The sequence below is a fragment of the Platichthys flesus genome, chromosome 6 (assembly GCF_949316205.1).
Source record: "Platichthys flesus chromosome 6, fPlaFle2.1, whole genome shotgun sequence".
NCBI classification, from domain to species: domain Eukaryota; kingdom Metazoa; phylum Chordata; class Actinopteri; order Pleuronectiformes; family Pleuronectidae; genus Platichthys; species Platichthys flesus.
The window spans coordinates 21,450,873-21,477,574 of record NC_084950.1 but is presented as its reverse complement, the minus strand read 5'-3'; the positions used below and the strand labels follow the sequence as shown (position 1 = coordinate 21,477,574).

The 26,702-nt window shown below is 39.1% G+C and overlaps 1 protein-coding gene across 1 annotated transcript in view; it reads right to left on the bottom strand.

Annotated features, from left to right (window-relative positions):
* Positions 1–22,743, bottom strand: part of peak1 (pseudopodium-enriched atypical kinase 1) — an 87,099-nt gene extending 64,356 nt beyond the window's left edge. Inside the window, exons 1-2 of the mRNA XM_062390143.1 lie at positions 22,608–22,743; positions 5,858–5,964 (exon numbers count right to left, since the gene is read on the bottom strand). The gene's annotated coding sequence lies outside the window, so the exon portion shown is untranslated. The remainder of the gene's footprint in view (positions 1–5,857; positions 5,965–22,607) is intronic.
* Positions 22,744–26,702: the final 3,959 nt, after the last annotated feature.

Genomic DNA, 26,702 nt, shown 5'->3' with positions numbered 1-26,702 from the left:
GACTATCCAAACAGAGCTGTAACTACACTGCTGACATATCAGATGTCCTATTTGACGGTAAAGTAAGAAGCATTACTCAGTTGAAAAAAAGTCAAACATCCTTTAGAAATGTTCCATTTTAATTTAATGATCAACTCCAATGCATGAAATCTAATTTCATATTAATTTTCATTTCAAAGCACAAACCACACAGGGGGGCGCAGAGGCTGAACAGCTGAATCTCCGCCTGTTTGAAGATCCGGGCAAGACAAGGTTGACTAAACAGTGAAACAATAGGTGGTCAGACTAAAGGGCATGGAGCAGATCAAGTTGAAAGTCTTTGAGCAGACTCATGGCCAATAAATCTGACATGAAGATTACATGGCAACATGTGGAGTAACTGGATCTATTTTCATAACTCAGGGAGTTTCCCCTCTACGATATTCATGAGTGCTGACTTAAGGTTGTCAGACACTATAACATATTGAAACTGTGAATGTCAATCTTCCTAATGTCCTTATATTATCGTATGACTGCAATTAAACCAAAATTGTAAAGAGTATCTACAAATGAGAAATTGCCCATGAACACCACAGAGTCAAAAGTCACCCTCCTGTACAATAACCCCCCCAAAAAAAGAAAAGAAAACTGATAATATCCAGCAACTCAAATGTGGCTCTGAGCCAAATCTCTGGCTTTGCTAGTTGTTGGCTGTGATTAATCATCCTTTACTTTAGTTAATTTAATATAAGTAACATTAGTGCTGGAAACATGATAACAGGTTAATGACAAATTCCTTCCTTAGGCAACAGGAAAAAAAAGTACTCTTTAAAAGATTTCCAGAAAATATCAATAATTGGCTTATTACTCAGAGCATTTTACACAGTAAATCGACTCCAGCTTCTGATCCCACATTATAGAGACCAGAGAGAATTACCAGGCCTCTTATGGGTTAGGCTGCACATGGGAAAGTACCTTAAATGACACTCTTGCGGTCACAGAGCAATACATTGGAGACAACTTGGTGGCATTATGGAGGAGCAGTGTGCACACAGCTCTCTGTGACCCACAGATCAAGAGCTGGTTAAACGTAATATGTGATTATTAAATAAGACAGAGGCCACAGGAAATCGAACGCTGGTTTGAGGTGAAAAAAGTCATAAATTCATTATAGGAATAAACTGGAGCACAGATTAATCTAGAAACCAGATTGCACAAGTAAGTAGAGCATCAATGACAACGACAGCATTTGATACTTCCTCTGAATAGCCTGAATAAGCAAACTTAAGCCTTACGCACAATAAATATCAACATTCCTCATTGATGAATGAGAGGGTGCTCATGACTCGTCCATATCTCGGCAGCCTTGACTAAGAACTCTGTGAGAACCATGAGGAGTGATGACCTCTTCTCATGCAATTGCACATTCCTGCCTATCTAAGTTGAAACAGGCCTGGGATAACTTTAGCAGGCAGCAAGGAAGGGACTGGGGTCACAGTGTGGTGGAACTTAAGGGATACTGCCACCCACCTTCTGAAACCTTTATGAATAGGCTGCCTAAATCCACAGAGAATGCTACTGGAACGAAAAGGTTCAGGAGTCAACCTGACGTCATTTTACCACTTGACCCTTGTTCCACCAGCAGATAATGAAGAAAAGAAGAAAAAATAAACAGTACACAACAACTGTTTATTAAAGGGAATGTAAAACAAATGTGTTACTCCAGTAAGACACACCTGTAAATAACTGTCACTTTGAATCTGATACCAGTATCAACTTTTATTTCCATCAGGTGGCATTTCATACTCAAACTCTAATATTAATTAATATGTGAATAGTTGAAAGCTTATAAAGGATTGTTGCCAGGCTGCAGTCAAATGTATGACTATTTTAAAAAGTTTTAATAAAGTTTGTGGCTTTAGTGAACTGGTTTGGAGTAATCTCTTATTACTCCAAGGTTTGTTCTGGCTAATGTTAAAGAAATGAAGCAGAGGGTTGACCCCCACATCATTTCATATTGATGTTTCTGACTCCTGTGACTCCCTCAGTGAAATTCACTTTCCCTCTCTGAGGTGCTCTGATGGGAACTCCAACAGCTGCTGGTTTCCACAGTCCACTTAGTAAGGCCTTCAGGGAAAGTCCAGGAGGGGTAGAAAGAGAGAGAGTGATGCAGAGAGGGGCAGAACAGGAGTATGATGGAAATATATGTTCCAGACATCCACTCCCTTTATTGATCTACATTGACCTTGGCTTCGTTGACATGAGGGGCTTCAAGGACACAGCACTATCCAAGCTTTATCTTTTTTTCCACTTGCACAATACATTTCCTGGAAGTGCATTCGTTCTATGGCTTAATTGATTACAACGTTATCAGTGGGGTCCTAATAGGAAAACTTTACATTGTTTACGATTGTAACCAGAGAGCGAGGGCACTTTCAGTGAGCATTGTCGAAGTGGTAACTATAGAGACAAAAAGCTCCGGACACATCCTAATCCATTTAATGAGGACAATCGTAGCAGGGAAATGCATCAATCGATATGGAGAGTGACTGAGAGAGCTTCCATGCATCAACAGCGTGTAATCTTGATAAATCAATACAGTCAATATTCACTGACTGTCAGAAACTGCACAGTGTATAAAACACTACACTTGGCTTCTGTAGCAAAACCACAGGCATCTAAACATGAAGAGAACAAGCCCAGCATAATAACACATTACCAGATTTAATCTGAAGACAAATCTGATAAACTACTGCTCATATCAGCTGATACTGAAGATATAGTTATGCCGTCTGTAGATAAAGGTAACAGATGAAGCATCTTATCTTAAGAGAGTTAAGCTCAAGAGCTAGCTTTATTCTACTGATAAATTATTTTAAAAACAACAGATATATAAATGCAATACTTTTCTTTGGGCTCATACTTTCATAAATGGAAATAAGATATATTTTTCTAAGCATACAAATGGTTTATTTCCGATGGTGTAACAGACAAAAATGCCGTAAAATCAAAGTAGTCGCGATCTTTGCATCTCAAAAGCAGTTGAAGGTGAAAAACATCGTTACTGGGGGAGATGAATAATTAGATAAGTCACCCACATCTATGGGAGCACTTTGCTATATATACACTATACTGATGATGGAAGTCGCTTGGTGGAATCTAAAAACCAGGCTCTGAGATCCATTGTATCTATTTAATTCTCTCAAATTATTTTCACAAATGTGTCTAAATCTGTGTTAGTGAGCGATTCTCCCCAAGTCAAGTTAATCCATACACCTGACAGGCGAGACATCTCCAGGTGCTGATGTACACAGCATAACTGCAAAGGTGTGTTTTGGAATGGTCACAATGCAGGCCATTTTGAGATGTCAAATGTTTGTCAAACATCTCAATGCCAGGAAGAGAGCAGTCTGCATGCCAATTACAGGAATGTCAACCATAGCAATGTTTGCACAGCTGAATGTCCACCATTCAACCATCAATAATTTAAGAAGGTGTTTCCAAGAGTTTGGCAGAACTCAAACCCACCGGCCATGTGTCACCACGTCCAGTAATTCAGACTACGGACTTTGATGTAGCTCAATAGTCTGTACATGCTCTCGATGAAAATTTATTGGGTGAGTTTGGCACTTATGTTCTTCATTGAATGCTGAATGTACTGTCAAGTTTGAGATTTGCAGTATGATGTCTTATTTAAAATATTTGCATGTTGCGCTTACATTTCATTGCATTTTTTGACCAGACATCCATATTTAAAGTGACATTTGGACCTGTGGAAGTAGATCTGCCGGCACACACTACCAAATTAAGCTGTTACGAGAATTAAAACATAACTTAAAAGACATTAAAAAATAATCTACTTGGATTCCTGAATGTGCAACAACATCTTCATTATAACTTCCTAACATTATGGCTACTACAATAAAGGTCTGATTTTACAACTGCTGCTATCATATATTCACGGATACTTTTCCCAGACACCACCACCCACCATCTCCCAGCTCACTAATTAAGTTCCCCAGAGGAAAGCAAGGAAAGATGTGGATTCCAAACCTCCTGAGCACATTAATGATGGCACTATCAGTGAATCAGCATTTAGAAGATAATGATGTAAAAAACAAGCCCCTCAAATCAACTACCCCCCTAAAGATCCTCCTGATCCTCCGTGATAGCACAGGGCCTATCAGTGGGAGCCTGTGAACAGAGGTGTGTGTGTTTGCTGGCCTGGACTCAAAAACCAAAGCGCTTGCAGGTCCAATTATGCCCCAGCCTTTTCAAAGTCAATTTAAAGACAAATGTGGGATTTTGCTTATTAGAGCTTGGAATCATTAAAGATGCACTTGCCCCCCCTAAAGTTCGAACAGAATACTTTAATACCCTAAACGTTTGCATGTTGATACAGTGGAAGGTTGTAGTTATTAATTACTTGGTTTTAAATACTTATTGACAAATTATTAAATGGCACCTATCACTGATTAGTTCTGCACAATAAAATGTTTCTAGAAAATCAATCCATAAGTTTTTATATAGCTCTCCCATATACACCAGCTTTTTCATATTTGGGTTATTGTAGTTTAGAATATTCTAAATAGAATACAAATTACATTTCTTAAACTACACATAAGTACATGGATATAAGTATGAACGTTAAAATCCTGTCTTGATGTGGTAACAACAACTGTATTTTTGCAAGGCACAACAGTCAACACTGAGCAAATATCAGGGGAGGAGGAAAAGGACTGGGAAATATGTTCTGTCAATTTAACTGAATAGTAAAGCAGCAGCAGCCAAGCTGGCATCAAATGCAGAAAGATTTACAGAGACAACACAGCAGTCCCAGTCATCAATGCAGAGGCAGTAATAACCATCTAAACAGAACAAAAACAAGGCATGTCCAGAAATAGCTGCGATGCTTTGTAGGCAACGTGACTCTAAGATTTTGAAATAACTTTGCCATTAAGTCAGAAAGTATGAAATAATTTTCCTGAGGGAGAAGATGAATCTATTGTAAAGAAATACACCATATCAACTGAATCATTTTAACTTAGTTTGAAAGAAACTCCCAGAGAGTAATATAATGTTTTCACCGCGCAGTATTACCCTCAAAATGTATAGTTTTATCATTGTAGAATATGCAAGAAAAATGTGCAAAGACACTCTCTTGACTTCTTCCTCGAGAGTTCTCTATGTAAACTGAGCTGTGGAGATTTTGTTTAAACTGTGTTCTGGAAAGACCTACCCTAAATTAAAGACACGCCCATAGGAGCTGTGTTAACAGGGTGAGGTTGCTGAGCAGTTTGGCAGAAGCACAAAGGTAATGGTTGCAGAGAGAGAGATTTATAGAGTGGCAGGCACAAAGAATAGACAAACCGACAATCTGAAAACACACAATATGGCCTTCCAGTCTCGCTGTGCAAGGATAACTAACCCTTTGGATGACAGACTAAGTCTCCCCAAATATTATGTTGAGTCACAGCAATCAGAATGAACAAGTCCTAACCAGTCTGCCAGTAAAAAGCCAGATTGTAGATGATGATATTTCAGTCAAAATTGTCTTTTTCTTTGCCTTGTGGAAGTAATGTTGAAGGTGTCACTGTAAATTTCAGTTTTTACATTGTCATGCGGTGCTGCCCAATATATCTCAAGTCTCAATGGGCTTTATAGGCCCACAACAGCAACACTTCACAACCAGCAGCAGCTTAAATAAGCAGTAAGAAAAACTAAATGTAAACTAGTCTTTTTCCGTTATTTTGTAGCGTAGCTCCGAGAGACGTTAGTACAATTGGAGTATTTAGTTTAATGTACAAAGAGATTGCATAACGGTATATATGATTAGTTTTAGAGCGAGAATAACAAGAAACTTTTGGGCTGAGCTTACCTGCCAGGCTGTGTGCCTTGCTGTCTTGACTGTTACAGGTCTGAAGGAACCAGAACACGCAGATTCAGATAAAGCCACAGGGCATCCTCCGACTGCAGCCAGCTGTCCTGAAAACAAGGGAGGAAGGAAATGTCAGCTCCTACTTCTGACATAGTCACAGTTACAGAAAACGGGTACAACCAAGAGTCACACAGAACAATTTCTAATAATTATAATTCACTAACATTTTAATTATATCCTAAAAAAAGTGAGCATAAAGTAACGATATCTTTACAATCTGTGAGACAATATTAAGTTTGGAAAAACTGACACTGTTGATCAATTATTTATACCTCCTCATGTGCCTGCGTAACCTATAAGCTTTATATTGATATATATATTGGACTTTTGTTATATTGCTATTGACAAAAATAAAATTGCAATGATAATCGGTATAAAGCCCTAATGAAAAGCAAAGAGAGTGGAAATATAGGCAATTGGCAGATTGCATGTACGGAGATTGCTTACATAACACAAAGGACTGTGGCATGGAAAGGCAAAGTTACCAATGGTTGGGGTGAAAGTAGTCAGTTATCTTTATCTATCAGTAAAACTGGGGTCTGTACCAGTTTGCTTCTTGCTGGGTTGGTCAGCAGATTCTATTTGATACACAACTAGTTTGCATTATCAACAACAGTATTAGCATCTAAGTGAGAGAAGGAGAAAAAACATTCTCCTGATCAGGAAATTATGCTAATATTCTGAAGTATTTAACTAAAGGTTGAAGCTAAAAGAGTTTTTTTTTTGTGAAGCGACCATCTACAAGGCATCAGGCAGAGAATGAGATGACAAAAACACTACTCATGTAATAGAATCGAAAATATTCACTTAACCCTGCCAAAAACCCAACTGTGAGTTAATAATACCAACAGACTAACGAACCATTCCAAAAACATTCTCCACATCCCAATTCTCATGATAAGCATGAGTCATCAGAAATTAGACATGAACCACTCCCCTGGCCTAAATTCATTCCTGCAGGCAGCGCATTCTCACACTGTAGACTGCTCAGACAAAAACCCAGCTATATAAGGAATTGTTAGAACAGAGCACAACAAGTGGCTCTCAACTATATGAGCCGAGGGTTTAGATGAGGAGTCTGATTACACTGAAGGCCGGTTTTATTTTTTGTTTAAAGGGTGTCCACTAAATAAATTTTTACTATTAATTAAATAAATAAATAAATATGAATAGAGTAGAGCTAAGGTAATTCTCTCCTGGGATTCACTTCAATGCTGGTTTTAGCCATAACTTCCTCTCAATCAAATTGACAGTGCACTACAGTATTTCTTCACAGGCAGATAGCTTAACAGCTTTATGTATCCCTTAATGGCAGTCAAGCATTGGTAATCAGGACAGATAGAGAGCTGAGCATGTCAGGCTGCTACTGTGTTGCAAACTGTTTTATTGCATCCCGACAGCAGCGATGCAGTTGGCACCCACTCGCTGAGCTGCCTGTGTTATAACGCTCCACAAGCTGCTGATAGGAAGCCACAATGGACAGATTTAATGCACAAGTTAGGTCAAAAGGAAGTGAGATACAGAGGTTGAGATTTAAAATTTCACAACTTAAGCTTCGGACAATTTAAATGCACTCAAGCTCAAACAAAGGGTGCATTTACTTTTAAACTTTTGGATTTAGACATTTGGATTATTAGGTTCAGAGTAGGTCCTGGTGTAGAAACCAGTATTTAATTTGTTTGCAGTGTGAACATTTTTTGGGGATAGTTCTGACTTTAGAACCATATGTAGAAAGTTGACAGTTAGTGTGTGCAGACTAAGTGGGCTGGCAGGCCACAGGAGGGGCAGCAGACTGTTGTCAATGGTCCATGGAGCATGTCTTCAGGCCAAGACCCTATTCCCAAGATGATGATGACAACCGAAAGTTCACCATGACCTTTACAACGGCCTGGAAAGTTGGACATTCCAGACAGAAAAGGAAAATGTTTTAGAGGTGCTTGGGCTGCAAGGGAAGAATATGTAATGCCATAGTTCACATCCAACTTCTACATACTTCCAATTACATTAGGTGTTGTGACTGTGAGTCAAACAAGTGGACTGCATCTGAAAAAATTGCAAATAGACAATCAACAAAAGACATACTTGTCTCATCCAACTTCACCAAATATACACCAGCCATGCCAGCTCTACACAAAAGGGGTAACGTCATGACCAAAGCATCTTCAGGAATATTCAGCAAGGGTACTCGTGATATAATATTCACAAAGAATATGTGTGCTAGTCAAACGATTAGACAAATGACTGGAATGAAGAGCTCTGAAGTAGTACACTAACCATGATGTCATCATTGTACATTTTTGAGCCAGGGCAAGAAAAGCATTTATGCTGATCCAAGAGCCAAGAACTTGCATCACATTCAGATGGCAATAGTCTATATTTAAATATGATTCTGCACAGGGTCAGAAAAGGAGACTGACGTCTCTCGGAAACATGCTACTTAACAAGCCCCCTCTTTGTATTTTGTCTTTACAAGGCATGTTCCTCTTTCACTAGAATTTATATTAACTTTATCAACTCCATCCACGTTCCTTTAACTCTTCAACTTTCTCTTTACGTCTCTCCATATGGTCTTCCCACAGTTCAGCTCCCAGGGTGGGCAGCTGGCTCTATATCAGACATATCTGAGGACAAAAGGGAAACTCCAGATTGTCGTGGCGAGGGCAGCCACCCGTGGCAATGCTCAGCGGTATTCCGGTTGTTTATGGTTGGCACTAATTACAGAATGACAGAATAACCAAGTTCAAGAATCTCCAGTTGGTATAAAGAAAACACAGAGCTGGTTTAGACAGAGGTAGACAGACTGAACATAAAAACTGTATCCACTCGTAGCAAGCCAGATAGAAGTGATGTAAACTCAACAGAGTGACTTGAAGACATCACTCAGGATCAAGCTCAAACTCCTTGTGGAAGCCTGTCTGCTTGTGCAGAGGCACAATGTTGCAGTCTATTGCTAATCCCAGAGCATGCCTCAGTTTGTAAATAATAGAATAAGGCAGTTTTGATCATTAAGATGATCTCCTTCCAAGATCTATATCTTACTTTACAATCACTAAAAAGGCAGCAAAATACTTTAAAAGAGCTTCAAAATCGAGGGGTTTTGCAAGGAATCTTGCACTTGAAATTGTTATGACCTGAAACACTGGAGAATTGGAATCTGGAATACAATTCATCAGCCACACTGAAACTGAATTTAGGAGATTAAAAGAGTAGTCTGACACAATGGGAATGGGTGTATTCCCTTAATTGCTAAGCACTATTCTTTCATGCATGTACAATATATATGAGGCTACAGCTACCAGCCAGTCGAGCCAGGCACTCTCCCAAGGCAACAAAAACAGCCATCAGAACATCTAAATCGCAATATTATATCCAATTTAATCTGTACAACAACACCAGTGTGCAACAGAAAAGTTTTACTGATTAGGGTTTCTACTTGCTGTTGACTTTAAGGCTCACAACACTCGGTACAAAAAAACTGGAAATCTGAGAAAAACTCTGAAAATAACCCAGTACAAAGTTTTTTATAGATGTCAGATGTAAACAAACAAGATATTTACCGAGCATGTAAAGTTGTGTTTCATTATAGATTGAAATTGGAATCGTAGTTTATGGGCAGGTCACTATAGAAAGCACATTAAATTCCCTACTATCATCCTAACCTTACTTCTCCATCTATCCAGTCACACTTCACTGTCAACGAAATTATAGTACAAACTTGAAAGAAAACTGCGGCTTCTGATTTTGCAATAGAATCACTAGATCACTATTATTTTGAGTAGGCCAAAAATATGACAAATTGGTAAAATACCTCGTTTATATATACACTAAAACACACTGTAAGGGCTGACCTAATTTTGTACGATATATTTGCACTCGTCGTAAATCATTATATCCACAACACTGTTTAATTAAAGCTCGTTATGAGGAAAGTCAGCCTGATTGATATGCATGTCCTCCTTCCTGTCATGCTTTACACTGAGCCTAATTCTTGCTTATACTGCAAAAAGTAAATTAACATGTCTTGTTAAGTAGCTGACATGCAATAGGGGATTCATAGAGGCGTGTGCAGAAGAGATAGCTTTTAATTGAAACCAGAGAGTGTTGGTGGATGTAGGGCAGGTAGATACTTGTGTCTGTGTAGGTTTTAATTCAAAGCTTGGATCATTTTGGCTCCAAAATATTATTTTCTCTACTGATAATGACAGGAAATAAATGTTTAAAATATAACCCATTATATAATGACAGTTTATGCCGCATTTCAATTATTCTGCAAGTTCCAGAAATTGTTTATCAGATGATGTCAGAGCTGGTCAACAATAGTATTTTCTCAGTGAACAGCCTCTCTCACTCGAAAACATCTTGGATCCCTCTGCATTCTTTACAATTCACAACAAATGAACCTGTTTCACAATTTCAATGCAAGGAGCGATAACACAAGCAGAGAAACATTACAATGTGAGAAAGATTATCATCTCCCAAACATTCCTCCCACTGTTCTCTCCACCCCTGAAGAGCTAGCATGCTTTTCTGACGCAACAAGAAATGAGCACAGTGCGGAGAGTCCTCTGATCTGTGCTGAGTCCCCATCACGTGTCGGTGCAGGTGTTCTACTCCAGCACTCGCCCAGGGGGAAGATGATCTGCTGGCACAAGGGAGAAACCTGCATGCCAGAGTAAATACATGTGTGTATGTTCTGGTAGGGTGATGTCCACCTAATTGCTATACAGGAATATTAAGGTTTTTTTGGATGGAGTCATTGGTGATCAGCCCACTCCTAATCTAGAATATATATTTTGTCGATTTACATAACTGCACTTCTTCAACAAAGAAAACAAACAGACTTTCCGCCTTTGTGTGAATGGTGCCAGAGAAAACCCTAAGGAGAATATAATACTGATGTTTGAACATTGTATTTTCTCTTTTATCTTACAATATGCCGTCCAAGTAATGAGAGCAGACATCATAAATTGAACTGAATCCTGAATCTTATTGTGCTGTGGAGCCTCATGCTTATTGGCTAGTTTCTGCACAGCCACTGTTCCTGTCAATCAACAGTCCTCTGGACCATACTGCTGCAAACTCCTCCTCTTCCTTGTCCTCCTCCTCCTGTGGCCCAAATCAAATGGCACAATGCCAATATCTGGGCAGGAAACCCATCTGCTAGCACAACCACTCACTCACGCACACAGAAGTTGCACATGTAAATAGTGAGTTCAGACACCAAATCTTCAAACTTTGCTCACATCATCTCAAAAAGAACATCTGTTTTTAGAATTTCTTTTAAATGGACGTGCTGTTTTTCACATCATTCCAAACAGTACCTTCACTCTCGTACCCCCCCCCCCCCCCCCCACCAGTCTGCCAGCCTGATATAGCTGTGGTATGAGTATTTGTTTTCTTGCCATTTCAATCTTCATGTGATCCACATCTTGTCAAGCACCAACAACAACTTACTTACACAACCAGATGGGAGTTACTGTTACAAACATAATGCATGAGCTTATATTGCTGATGAGATCATAGCATGGCTTGACTGTGTGTCTATCAACAGGCTAAAAGGAAAGGGGGGTCAGTAAATTGAACAGGTAATTTGAGCTGTGCCTTCACTCAGCTGGGTCACTTGAAAATGGGGTGAGTCGACAAATTTAATTTGAGCAGCACCAACAGGATTATTTGCGGAAAAGAGTTTTGCTGTGTCAGGCAAGGTCAGTCAGTGGATGTTTGTTTACAAGTGATGAGGTGTTGAATTCTGGGATGCCTATTCACCACATATGTTGCAAAATGTCTAAACCACCTTGGAATGCAGACTGACAAACAGTTTAAGGTACAATTGTTAGTCTCTTTGCAAGTAAATTTAATGTTCCAGTTAATCTGTGCAGACCAATTCAAATTTTGTTGTTAGCCCAATATAGAATGAAGGAAGCGTTATTTCAAAGATGAAGCATTCTTTGTGACAGCCGACTTGCATAACTGAACTTGAACCTTATTTTGAAAATCAAGTATTGGACATCTGTAAGGGTTGGGTACTGCAATCCTACCAACCAGACCGAATCACGAAGCAGATATTGGTTTTTCATTTTGGTGCCTCGGCTCTGTACTGAAATAGTTGAACTGCCTACAGACAACATAAACATCCCCAGACGTGCCTAGTTAACACTTTGACAATTGATGACGAGTTTTATTCATTGTGTGATTTTGATATGTCAATTTGTTAAGTGTTTTGCACTTATTTATATATTAAAATTAAGTTGGCTTTAAAGTCTTTACAGTTAATATACTGGATTTCAAATTAAAATTTTTCATTTCTTATTGTTGACCTTCATTTTGTGCTTTTTTTAAAAGAAAAAAATGATCAGTTCTGGAAACATTTAGGCACCGGTAACATTTTAACAGTATCGATTTGACACCAGTATCAGCAAATCTAAACAATTCCCTATTTAACCAAAGCATTTGATTGATGGTGAATCCAAGTTATCCCTTTGAGCTAATGCATGCTAACTACAAGGTAATGTAGCCACACTATAACGTTATGATGTATTTCTGTCCACATTTCAAGACAGGTCTTAACAAAATGTTCCCAACAGCCTAATTCAAACAAAGCCGAGGCACAGCAGTATTTAAAGTCGGACCTGTTCACTACTGAATAAAGACGAGATTAGAAAATGCCAGAAAAAGACGAGGGGTCTTACTGTAGGAACAAGAGATAAGAAACAGAGCTTTTGAATTTGAATAGAAATAAGTGAGTCATGTTGACCTAGTTAAGCTTTCAGAACAATGGAGGAAGCTTTAACACATTTGCAGTGTCAGGAGGAACCATTATTAAGGGTGGATTTGCAGAGAAGCACCACACCCACAGCCTCCATCTCTCTCATCTGTAATTTATGAGACTTGTAAAGATGCAAATTAAGAAACAAATTCAATACTTACACTCTACATCCTACATCCTTACAGAACATATCCATGCATCTAAAGGATATTTTGCTAAATTTTGCTCCAAAAAGCTGTCTATAAGTTTTCTTCTGCTGGTACAGTTGTGTAACTGATGGTATTCAATACCGAACAAACATACAGACTCACATAACCCGCATCCATAACCTGCCACACTTCATCCTGAAAGGTTGATGCTTCAGATAAATCGACCAGATAGCACTAAGGTACACAAGTAGCCCCCTGTCTAGGCCCGTAATCTCCAACACCAGGGACAGATCAGTTTCACCATGGTAAACATGTCCTACAGCAGCAAGGTATGTCTGAGCGATTTCAGCACAACACGTAGCAAGTTATTTAAAGATACAGGCTGAGTCCAGCAGAGTTATCGAGGTCAAAACTTGGCCAAAAGCAAACTTTGTGCTCTCAACACATTTGTGGCAGATAGTCTGGTTTTGACCCCCACCATAGACACAACCAATCACAGAGGCCTTGCCCTAACTAAAACAAATACTTATGTAGATAGATCACAAATCCTGCCAGGGAGAATTATCTGTCCATATATGGAGTTCAATACAACATCATGGCAATACAAATGTTAGAGATCATGTAAAACTTTTTTTGAAAATCCAGAGAAACAACTGAAGCACAGATATGGCTTAATAATAAAAAGGTATAGCAAAGATCCTTCCTTTTTTCACTTGACAAGCTTTGTCAGGAGAGTTTTCTAGTTCCCTGCCCACCGGAAAAAGTTGGAGATGTAGCACATGTCTCCAGTGTTACCGTCAATCAGGTTCTTAGACAGTGCGACTCAAATCCTGCAAGAGCAGTAGCCACTGAACCAGAAAGTCGTCAGAACTGACCAAGATCAAAAGCCTAACTGCAGTAACACAGGTGATAGAGGAGATATTTTTCACCTGCTACAGAGATTAATTTGGACAGTGTTGAAAACATAAAGTGTTCATGTGCAGGTGTGCACACATGCTGGGTGGGCTATGCATGCGACTGCATGTCACTTCATTTTCAGTGTTGACAGTGATTTTTATTTGTATTTCATAGTTATTTGCTCTAGTCCATATTCATCCACATCCGGATATAATCACCATAAATGCAGAACATTGGGTCAGAGTTTCAAGGCATCTTTCTTCTAAATTAAACTGGAAACCAGGTACATCCAGGGATTTTGATCTCCCACCACATATTCGTAGGTCTTTGGCCGCCTCAGGCTGTGCACTGTCTCAGACATAAGGGGGTATTAGAAGTTCAGATTGCAAAACTCTCAGAAAGAAAATTTTATTCAGACTACCTTTATATTTCATGTCAATAAAGTAAGCCATGATTAATTAAGATCTCAAAGGTTAAGAATATATTGCAAAGTTACCTTTAAAGATAATGCCATTCATTGTAGAAAAAAAGGCTACATTATCTACGATCTAATTTAGGCATTATATAATCTTTGATGGTGGTTTGGGACTTTTGACATCAAGAACCCAATGTATAAAAACATTAAATCAAAATCAAAATATCTTCACTGAATGTTGTGACTCAAGAAATTGTCAAGTTGTTAAGTGATTAGACTGATAGTCAGGATGAATGGCCATTTTGTTACCAGTCCATTTGCTGTAGCAAGATGACTTGATTTTGAGTATGACAGTAATGCTTGCTAATGGGTTTGTTCAAAAGTGATGCTCTTGAACTGTTTAGTCTTTTAACTGTATATCAGAAAGACTAAAAGACCAACATGGTTCATTTCCAATATTCATTGAGGAAAGTTTTTAAATATCAAGAATTTCAAATAAACTTTTGCCTGTTTGTTTCAGCAACAGCACCTCCTGTACTGGACAGAGGAATATCCACCATTCAGCTGTTTTTCCATTCTCTGTTTGTGGGACTATAAAGTTGGAGCTTCTGTTGAAGAACTAATAGGCTTTGTCTTTGTACATGAAATCCACTTAGACTTCAAATAATGATTGATACAATGACAATTTACATAAAATGTCCCCATCTGACATGACATGACATGGTTGACTTGAGTTACCAACACAACCGCCTTGTTTGACTTGGATGCTTCTCCAACTAAGAAAACCACAACAAACCTTATATGTATTTTATCATTTAATATGCAATTGATTCTTTCTCCATTTATGCCTTCTCTAATAAAATACTCATGAGTTTTTGGGGGGACAAAATGCCATAGGAATGTGTTAAATACAAGAAGAACCAACATCACAACATAGTTCAAGTTGACTGCTCTGTTAGTTGGCTGTAGCCTGAGAAAATACAGAACTTATCAAGCTTGGAATGTATCACAGCTGGACGGACCCTTGAAGGAATCTCCTCTGGTTTCAGGGTCAGAGAGTCTACTTGAGGACAGATTGTATATGTGTGAAAAAACATTCAAAAATGTGTCCCCAATCATTAATACTTTTGAGAAGTTTAAATAAAATAAGTGAGCTGACTTTGCCCATAGCCAAAACCCACAATTATCTTTCATGTTCAGTCCGAACCCATATAAGTGGTGTTGGAGCCAGGTTTGTGGATGGTCTCCAAGCCAGGGTGAAATGACAGACGTGAAATGACATGAAGATAGCACAGCATTCAAAGTATATGCTGTCAGGTAATCTTCCATTAGACTTTCTGCTAAGCACCTAAAGCAAACAGTCAATGTAATGTCTAGTAAGACCTAAATGAGTCAGCTATTAGCCATGCATTAACAAGACACTGTAAAAAAAATGTACAAGTAGGAAGACAGGTGAGGTGTTTCAAAGACCTCAACCATGAAAAGTCCTTAGGTTACCACTGGCTCTGCCTATGCTTTTGTATAGTGGACCTCACAGGATGATGATGATGATGGTGGTAGTAGTTGTCTTTCCCATACCCACTTTTCAGTTCAAACAGAGATTATCTGACACCACTATAACTCTGAGTCCAATAGTTTAGGCCGAATTCTGTCTGCTCTGTGAGAAGGAGAAACATTCACACTTGTGAATGGACAAAGTTTGTTGAGAGGTGAATGGCAGCATACAGCTTTAAGCCAGAGTTCAGTCATTAGAGTTATCATCCGAGCTAATAGCTCTCATTTGTATGCAGAGCAAACTAAAGCAGTGGTTCAAACCCTGGTTGGGATAATGCATCGTAACTTATTCATGAACAGCAATTAGTATTGGTTTGTTTAACTAAACCTATCATGACTAAGTTGTTCGTAGGTTAGAGAGAAGCATATTCACTACAGGCCGGCGTGCCTTTATGTTACACATTTCATATGAGCCATTACTAAATAAAAACCTAACCCAGCTAATAGCTCATTGGATTGCATTTTCAAGATCCCCATCATAGCTAATAGCTTATCAGCAGAGCAATAGCCTTGACATACCCAGACAATGTTTACAAAGTCAACATTTCTTTAAAAGGTCAAACTGAACATGTGACCATTTATCAGCTCTCTTCACACAGTGAATAAATAGCAGGGCAACAAGGTAAAATAAATTCAAGACGCATATTGCCATTGCCAAAAGTATTAGACTCATATCACAGTTTACAGTTTTAATGCATGTTTGACCTTATGTATAAAACCTGTTACTGTCTGTTGTAAACGCAATGCAAGTTCTTTTTACAGAATAAAAACATCAAATACCAGTACTTTCCTTAAACACAACCTGATGAATTTATTCAGCGAATCAGCATGTAGTTTACAGGTCAGTTGATAAAACATGGCTTCAAGTACAAAATTATGTCTGAAGTTATTTTAGGCATAATTGTGGGTCAAAAAGTAATTTTGGGGGATGAATGGTTTTTACAAAATTGATGTCTGATGTTATCTCCTTAAAGGGATAGTTCACTGAAGTGTTTGAATCCACAAAACACTTTTGGAGTTTCATGGTTAAACAGTGTTGCTGCGTCTTTTATGAGCTACTCTCCTGAGTTGTTGGTTTATGAGAATTTGCAGGGAAACTCAGAACGGATTATTTTTGTTGTATCTGTTTTTCATAGTTTGAACTGTATTGAACTGAACTGTGTTGGGCTTGTGGGGGAGACAGAACCGGACTTTGTATAAATAAGGATTAAACTCTAAAATGTTTAGATTGTGGGAGACACACACGCACACTCTCCCCTCTATTTTTTCTAGTGTTCTTCTCTTTACTGTTCCAAATGTTGGTGTTTAATAAAACCTATAAATTCCCCCCACGTTCTCCCTAAATCACTACACCCGACTTTAAAAAAACAAACAAGGCATGAACCGAACTGTGGTTCAAAAACCGAGGTCCCAACCGAACAAAAAAGGATTTGGAGTATCGTTACAGCCTTAATCTGTTCCACGTAGCTTTATTACAGTGAGCTAATATTTGGGTCATTGACAAAGAATTACAACACATGGAAACATAACCAACTGTGCATGCCACCAAAAAAAAATTATAATTTGAAAGCACGTTGCAAGTACTGTTAACTAAACATGATCATAATTAAGATGTAATTAAGACCTATGAAAACTATTTTAACTTAAAAAGAATAAAATTCTGATAATTGTATTTTAGATTTTTTAAGACCCTGCAGAAACTGTGTACCAGCAGTCAGGGCCAAGTTCCCTCCATTGCTTCAAAGCACAAGCTGGAGCACAAACTGGAGCCCAGAGCTTTAGCTCCAGGGGATTAATTTAATTTGTTCTGACATCTTCCCACCTGGATGGCTCAGATGACATTACCCTGACTTTTGGAAGGTGCAATGTTATTGCCTAGTAACTGTAAAATGTGCTCACTATAAGCCATGACCTGGGGCTGCCAACACAAATCATATCAGGAGCAGAGATCCAAACACAAAATGTGACTGGGCTCCAGGTCTGTTTTGATTGCAGGCAGAGCTGAAGTTGTAGACATGGCTTCCAGCCCAAACTGCACTTTATCAGGCTCCAATGACCTTCTAAAACCTGGGATATTTTGCTTAAGGGGCCACTACATGGTAAAATACCTTTTGGTGTGAAAGGATAACAGTGTTGTTCACCACAAAGAGGGTCACATTTGAGAAATGGAGTGGTAGAGTTGGGAGATGTAAAGTTATGTTGGTGCATTGTGTCGAACTTCTGTGAGTCTGTGAGTGTGTGTGTGTGTGTGTGTGTGTGTGTGTGTACTCCTTAACCTCTAAGTCACACCTGTTACCTAGCTGAAGCCCTAGCTCAGGGCAAGGGGGAGAGGTCAAGGGTCAGAGAGTCACATGACACTTCCGTCACAGATCAGTTTCAGGACCAACAAATTCACATTGACTCTGTCAACCGCATAATTATCTATTATTTTTATCACTTAATTTTATCCAAAACAATTATTTGATTTATATTTTTCCTAACAAACATTACGCACATAATAGGCACATGATGCCTTCAGTCCCAAATTATAAGTCATCTGACGAGATCTCAGCTAGCTCTAAATGTGTAACAGGAAAACTAATAATACAGTTAACTGGAATCAGTTATGACAGGGTTCGAATGTGAGGTGATAACTATTTTCATTTCTGAAACATGTTTTATTTTTTCATGCTCAGTTAAAATATTTTGAAACCAGGTACTTACCTCAACTGTATGTCTAGCACTTTATGGTAATTGCCAGCACATTACAGCAATGCCCTAAAGTAGACTGCACACATATGACTCATTGGACCTCCTTGTTCATGACTATTGTATTGTTTCAGTATCGGTTTGAGATATTTAAGAAGATATCAGTCATTATATCATTATCGTGGCAAGTCTTCCTTAACAAATATTGATAGGCCTCAGTCCAGGTGAAGGTTTGGGACTTTTTGATCTTTAAGGCAAACAGAAACTTCTTTCTTGCCAACTCACAATGTGAAGCGACAGATTTTTAACATCTCAATGTATTGCTATTTCACGATACGCCTCCAGGCCAATGAGTAACCTATTCAAGTCTATTGTAATGGTAACTGTAATTTACTTTGTCACATTTATGTTATTTTTACCTCACTCAGAGTTTGTCCTGGGTACCTGGAGGATTAGACTGTGTGGGTGTTATCATTCAAAATTAAAAAAAATTAAACAGGTTATTGTTTTTAATTGTGTACACAGAATTTGGAAAGAAGAAAATGTAAAATAAATTTCAACTGATGAAGTGAGCCAAAATCCTTATGGGACTCACTTTTAACTTCTACGTCCTGAAGTAAACCTTGTTATTGCTCTTACTATGTGCCATTCACAATAACATTGGTAAAATAAGACTTGAATGGATTTAAACTGAACTTTACCATCTGAGACGTGACAGCGTTTGGCTGCTCACTAAAATGTTTTTGTTATTTGCAGTTAGATGTCTGTACAGCTGTACATTGGCTCAGTCAGGTGACTGAATTACTGTAGTGAGTTGATTACGCGCGCGAAACCAATTTCTCTGACAGTTAACCTTTTTTTAGATTTTTCGTGTTCTTTGACCTCACCATCTGTGACAGGCGTCGTTCTTGGCTTTTTGACAGAATTCTCCATTGTTAGTTTTTGCTGTAAAGACGTCAGGAGACGAAAACTCATTCTTCTTCGTCATGAATACATTTTCACATTTTTACATTCACACGACTACATAACTGTTCCTACATTTACACCTTCTGTCCAATCTACTTCTTATTTTCTGAGCTCCTCTTACAGAGACGTCTGGAAACACTTCTGGCCCTGTTTTAGTTTGCATATTGGTACTGCGTTGTAGTACTGACGGAGAAAAACTGAGAAGTTTTGAAACTATCAGTCACCTGCATTTGCTTCCTGATTGGTTGTTATCTTTTCTTATCTTACCTAACCTTTACCAGCCGTGAAGGCGAAAAGTTATAAACACTGACTTTTAGTGACAGTTCTATCATGTTGGGGAAGAAAAGAAATCCAAGAAAATGAATTCTTACTCTTATTTTTCACCATTGTTTTTTCATTCATAGTTTTGCTTTAAATCTGCTTCCTGTTTACATCGGCTCAAAAATTCCCAGAGTACCTAAGGTCACCTAATATACATTTTCTAGCCTAACAACATAATAAGGCTACTGACCCAAAACCATGATACAACACTACGTAAAAGTGCAAAGTAACACTGGTACTTGTGTTCCAAAAAGAATATATCAACCTTTTCAGATGGAAGTTACTCTACAGATGGTTAAAAGACTCTCTCAAAAATGTTTATGCACAACATCTTAAAAATGGTGTAAAAAAACCTGCACGACACTGTATTAGCATGGATCAATATTGCATCTCTTTGTGATAGCCAAACAGAAAGATGAAGGGTAAATAAAATACTTGCGACAGCCGAGCAGCTGCCGTAAAATAAACATCATCAACTATTCTGACCATTGATGCGTGTATCCTTCGAACTGTCAGACATGTGTATCCTTCAAACTGTCACACACTGGGAGCATCTTATAGTCCTGCATAACCAAAGACCAAGTCCAACACAAACCAGGATCTTCCTGTTGTTCTCCACAAAGCATGCAAAGCATGTCCATGATTCAGAAATATAGTAAACAATCTGACAAATATTTGTCCCACATACTTTTGGAACCAGCAATTCTGAAATCCTGGTAAAACTACCCTCCACCTCCATATCCGCCTTTACACAGATGAAGAAGTAACAATTTCAGACGCCTGCATATGTTGACCCTTTCAACTCACTGAGTGGTAATCAAAACAAGAGTAAGGAGCAAGTAAAAACAAGAACTGACAAACAACAGTCTCAACTCTCACTGGCCTGAACTGGTGACACTGTCACTTTCACAAACACATTCTTCACACGAACAAGAGTTCAGTACTTTTACAACTGAGGGAAAATAACGGATACCTATGGATTCCGGCAGAATGACCTTTGGAACAGTGTGGTTAGCTGAGGTCTGATGCTGATGTTCCGTCTCTAAAGCTAAACACATTATGTACATTTTTCTTTCATCTTCATCTGTCATCGACAACCCACCCAGCGTCTGACCCATACTGAGATGTGTAATATCTGAGAAAAACACACACTGGATGAGTAGGAAACTACAAAACAGATTGTGCTCACCACAGCACAGCTAAACTGATTTGATCGGTCAATTAATTAATTAGTCAATAATCGAAAAATACCAGATAAATAGCTTCAGGTGTTGTTGCATGGTGGTATATGATTTACAAATCAGTTATTGAACATTGGCTTTTTTTTTGTGGTAATTATAAATGCATTACCACAAAATTTCCCAGCCACTAATATAGGAAATCATAGTTCAACTTTGAACATGAACTAATGTTACTGGCACTGACATTTGGACAATGAGACTTAAAAACCTGACAATTCCTTGGAACCAAATATTCATCTAATTAGGCATTTTTGAATTATTGAATTTGCTGTTTTAAGACGGCAGTAAAGGGAAAATATGTGTCAGTCAAAACCAAAATGTTCATATCCTTGTCTGGAAAAGAAAACAGACCTTTTAATGTTAAATGTTCTTTCAAGCAGTTTGTAACAGTGCCTCAGAATAACAGGAAGCAGAACTAAGTTTCAGATACTATTTCACTGTCACTAAACTTACTACACAATAGGATTTATTTTGAACCTGTAACTGACCTAACGTTTCAACACTAACCTGAGACCACAGATGTTAGCAAGTGAAAATATCCCATTCAGAAAAAATACAACTTACAACATCAATCTCAGATCTCATGTAAAATGTTTTGCTAGTTGTCATTCTCTATTCAACAAGAGGAGTTGACACCACAACCTTCACTCAGGAGGAAAAATCACTCTTCAAACCTGAAAGGAATGATGTCTGTATCAACTGATGGGAACATTTGTATGTAGGTCAGATTGTTTGGAAACCCACAGTGAGGCAGAAAATGAAGGTAAAAGCTGTTACACTCATTTGGTGAAAATGTGATGACAAATTACAGTTAAATAACAACATCAACAATAAATAAGAATAGGGATATTGCTACAGTGCAAGGGACCCATCGCCCATTAACATTGATGAATGCACTTGTACTTTATCCATCCTTGGGAAGCCACTTACTAATATGATGTATTTGTTTTTGTTGTTTGTTTGTTTGTTTGTTTGTTCAAGTATTTATCATTTTATATGCATGGATGAATGTGTGTGCACTTCAGTTTGCTCTCCTGATTGCACGTAATTGTTCCTTTGGGTAGAGATAAAGTATTTTCAATTGATTAATATCAGTTAGAATATAAGTTGATGTTGTTGCCTATAACCTATGATGACACGTGTTGTGCAGGTAGGAGACGAACCTCTTCCCACTCTTCTCTGTTCACGATATTAGCGTTAAGAACATTAAGGCTGTTTTCGTATGTCTCGAGTAGAAGCATCTCTCGGAGGTCCCCTGTGTGAGACCCTGGCGGTCCCTGGGGCCCCGCTGTGGTCGGCAGTAGCGGTAAGTGAAACTGTCTGTGCTGCTCTGTAAACACTGACAAGTTGTGTGTGGACTCGTCTCCGAGCCCGGCGAGCGCTGAATTCACTTTAGTCCGAACCCAACCCCGGGCACAGTTAGTTTCTCGGTGGCTCGGTGCGCAGTGACAGCAGCAGCGGTCGACCCGCGGCCACGCCACGAAGAGCAGCCGCTTCACTTCAGCGAAACTTCTCGCAATAACGTGACATTCGGCGCAAGCGGAGCAACGCAGCGCAGTTAGCTCGTCGCTAAAGACGCGGAGCTGCGGCGCGAGCTGCAACTTGGCAGACGGAGGTGAAGGGACGAGACTTGTGGCTGAGACACTTTCAATTTGGGAGCAAAAAAAAGCTCTTAGCTGAACTTTTCTCTTACCTTCCACACGCTCGCTGCTACCGCCTCCCGGCAGACGTTAATCCCGACTTTGACAGCGTCGTCCTCACCAGGAATGAGCAAAAAAAGTCCGTGTGTGTGAGTCTCGGCTTCTCGTCAGTGTCTGTGGGTGTTTTCATACACGGCTCGTCTCTCTCTCTCTCTCGCGCGCTCCCTCTCTCTCCCTCTCCCTCTCTTTCCCCCAACCCCTCTCTCTCTCTCTTCGTGGCCGCTGTCGTTTTTTCCACCAGAGAGACGCGGGAGCGAGCGCACCGGGATTCTGGGCTGGCCAGGACTACCCCGCGTGAGCGCGCAATTTACGAGGCACACCAAATCGTTTCCAATGTAGTGAAAATAATCATTGCAATACCTGACATTTAGTCGCCTGCACCATGGAAATACTACTTATGCGATATAGGAGGTGATTCTTGTTGTCAGATTTATAATAATAGTAATATTAATAAGTTGAGCCCTTTGCCAACACAAGTGATTGTCTTGTGAAAACCTGGTGACGCTATCCCTAACACCCGATGGTGGTTGCTAACATCTGATAACATCTACTGGTGGTTGGCATCTTTTCAACTACATGTCATCAGTCTTGTACTTTTACATTACATTGTATTGTTAAATTACACTCCCAGCAGTTATAGCTAACATAAGCTCGGCCGTTACCAGTGATAAAATCTTCAAACTGCTTCTTATATGCTGCATAGAAATGATGCAGGGTCCAATCTTTTTTTTGATTTTTATGAATCCTCTTACCCGACCACCTTATAGACATAATATCCTTTTCTATTTTCATGCAGTTGATATTTATCTATATAAAATGTGGCGTGACTAACAACTAACATATAATGCTTATCTGTGTTCATGCCATTTACCTGCCATTAGTTTATTTAATCTGTATTTTATTGTAAAGCAACACTAACTGCTACTGCTATGTAAATAAGGTTATTTATAATTATATGCAGTATAATGTGCTGCAGTGAGATTAGTTCATCACCTCCGTCTTTCCTTTGTGTCTGTAAAGAAAGGTTACATTCACCGATGATACTTTTTTTGAAAGCACTTAAAAGCAATAGTTGATGTCAAACAGTTTAGTCAACAGTTTATTCAAAACCCAGTTTGTATGGAGAAGACAGCTGACATCTGGAGGGAGCAAACAGATGTGCAGAACAAAGCGAGTGCACGTGTGTTACAGTTATTACAGAGCAATAAGAGCAGCAGTGTGTCTTTTTAATGACATTTTGTCTCTCATAAGAGATGACCAGAGGAGAGGAAATCCCCTCTTTTCCTGCTGCCTTCAGGTGCAGTTGGAAATAGTCTTGTCACAATCATAAGCCAAGTGTACATGAAAAACATAGAAAGTGGTGTAATAACAAAATCTAATTAGCATATAATGTGTTCCTGTTCCCAAGGCCAGTATAAATCACAGGAGTTATAATTGTTATCATACATGTGATACCTTCATGAAAACTAGAATTTGCTGGTCTGCAAAGTCTTTCCTTGGAGAAAAAAGAGTCTAGCAGAGCAACCAATAAATTCTACGTGTTAGACAGAAGCAAATTAAGTCTATTTGGACGAGTGACATTTACACCTTTAGAGCTTGGATGTAAGAGTTTATGGAGAGACTGTGAAGGCAACACACGTTTGGGAAGAGGAGGAGGAGCTGAGCCGGAGCTTGACATGTGGGAATGACTCAAGTTTTTTTACACATTCCAAGCATTGTTTCCTCCTCCTCCTCCTCCTCCTCCTCCTCCTCCTCCTCCTCCTCCTCCTTCTCCCCCTCCTCCGCCTCCTCCCTGCTCCAGTCCCAGGCATCAAGGCCAAGGATTTTCCAGGGCTGGGGGGAGACGGAGCAGATGATGGCTCAAGGAAGAGGAAAGATGACTCGCACTTTCCTCTTTTACCATTTTAAGAGTGATTCTCTTCTTCACCAGCTAAATAAACAAGTTAGAGGGGCATGATCGTATACTTTAAAACTGTCTGTCAGGGCTCTCTACAATAGGCCTGCTCTCTTCACCAGCAGGACAGTACCATTCTTAAACCATGATTAACTGAGGAGTTACCAAATTAAAATGGAGAGAATATTTAATTTAAAACTATTAATTTGAATGTCTACTTTTGCACAAGGTGCTGGAACAGCTAATTAAACACCTGTATCATTAAGGGTGTAAATATAGTGGGGGATAAAAGTTTTAAAAGTTCAGGTAAAGTTAAAACAACTAGTGAAACATTTACATGAGAGACATCATTTTTGATCAAATTTACATTTGTATCATGACGACAAAGCACCAAAGTCTTAGATGCATTTTCAGCTCTGCTTTTTTTCTGTCATGAGCGAGTGAGAGACGGGGCAGTGTGAGTCAGGGTCGGCTGGAATAGATGAAGTTAAGTTTGAAGTGACTCACGGCAGCATCAGAGTTGAAAATAAGGACATTTTCGCAGATGATGGAATAGGAACAAAATACCAAGTGACCAGGACTCAAGCTGCAGGGAAGCTGCTCTACAGCTGACTGCAATATCTCATCTTAATGATTTGTTTAGAAAATCAACAAGAGAATCGTAAGAAAAACTAAAACAATTCCTGTCTCTCTCATTTGACCAGAAACAATTGAACTCAGGCGTAAACTGAACACAGGCTGAATAATAGAAAAACATACTCATAAAGAGGATATTTTAACGAGCATGAGTAAAAGTATGAGTAAGTTTCAGATTTTAAAACCTACCAAAAAACCTACATGACAAAACTACTAGTCAGAGTAGTCACCTCTCGCCTCAGACACCAAGGTCATCGGTGACTGTCAGCAGTGACTCACTGGCCTGAATATTTGAAATACTAAATATTGATTAGATAAGAGGGGGATTTGTGCCATCAGAAAACTATTTCAAAATCAATTCCTAATCTCTCTGTGGATAATAAAAAGGACTTCCATAAACGTTTATTGCCCCGCAGGACTGAATACGCTCATAAAATATAGCTCATTTGGGCCATGATAGTGCTTGTTACAGTGCTAACTGAAACCACTCAGGACACTGAGGCCAGTCAATGCCAATTCAGCGCATGACGCCTGACTCATCCTCCCTTCCTCCCTCGTCTGGTCCAGGATCTGTGGCTCTCTGCTGGAGCTGCCTCCTCTCTCCTGTGTCACCCCGCTGCTCCTCGGGCAGGAAGCCGGCCAAGGCTGCAGAAATGGCCCTTCTGAGGGGGAAGAGGGTGTTTGTATGTGGGTGATTCTCTGCAAAAGCAGACTGGGTCCGAAGATTGTCTGGCAAGAAGAGGGCAGGAGGAGTGACATGGCGAGGGAGAACAGCCAGGCTGCATCTCTGATCCCGACAGTTCTGTCATGTCTTGCAACAAATTCAGTAAGAAGGCTAATAGGTGCTTTTAGGCGTGTGACACGTGTCAACGTATAGCTTAAAAGTGAGGTAAAATGTAATGACAGGGTATGAGCCACTACTTTTTTACATTTCATCCTCATCCGTGTTGTTTTCTTTACAGCTTTGAGCAAACATCAAAGGAAAAAAGGGGCTGCAGCTAAGCTCATTATGCAAATGAGCTTTGGGTCCTACTGCAAACGGTGCGGTACACACGAGAAAGATGAACCTACAAGTTATAAGGTAAACAACTTTAATTAGGTAGAGAGTGACTCGATGGTCTCACAGCTCCACGGAGGTAGTTTAAAGTCCCATCGTACAACTAACGCTTAACAGAGCCTGTGTGTCTTTATGTTTATATTTAGCTATGCTAGCTGCATGGGTCTCGAGATGGGCCGCAGGTCAGCCATGTTGGTACAGATATATATATCCAAACATGATAATGGATAAAAAAATATATTTAATTTTACTATAATATGTATATATGCACACATCTGTATCCACCTGCACTATATATATATATATGTATCTTGATTATATTAATATCTACTTTGACATCCATATTATTCATAATGATTTGTCACCATGTTTCTGTTATTGTCAGCAAATATCAGCTACATTACTGTCTTCTACTGTCATTCTACATGGATAAGCTTCTCTCATGATCACATAAACTGTATATCCAGAAACGTTTATTTTCAATATCTATTTCTTGTTTTC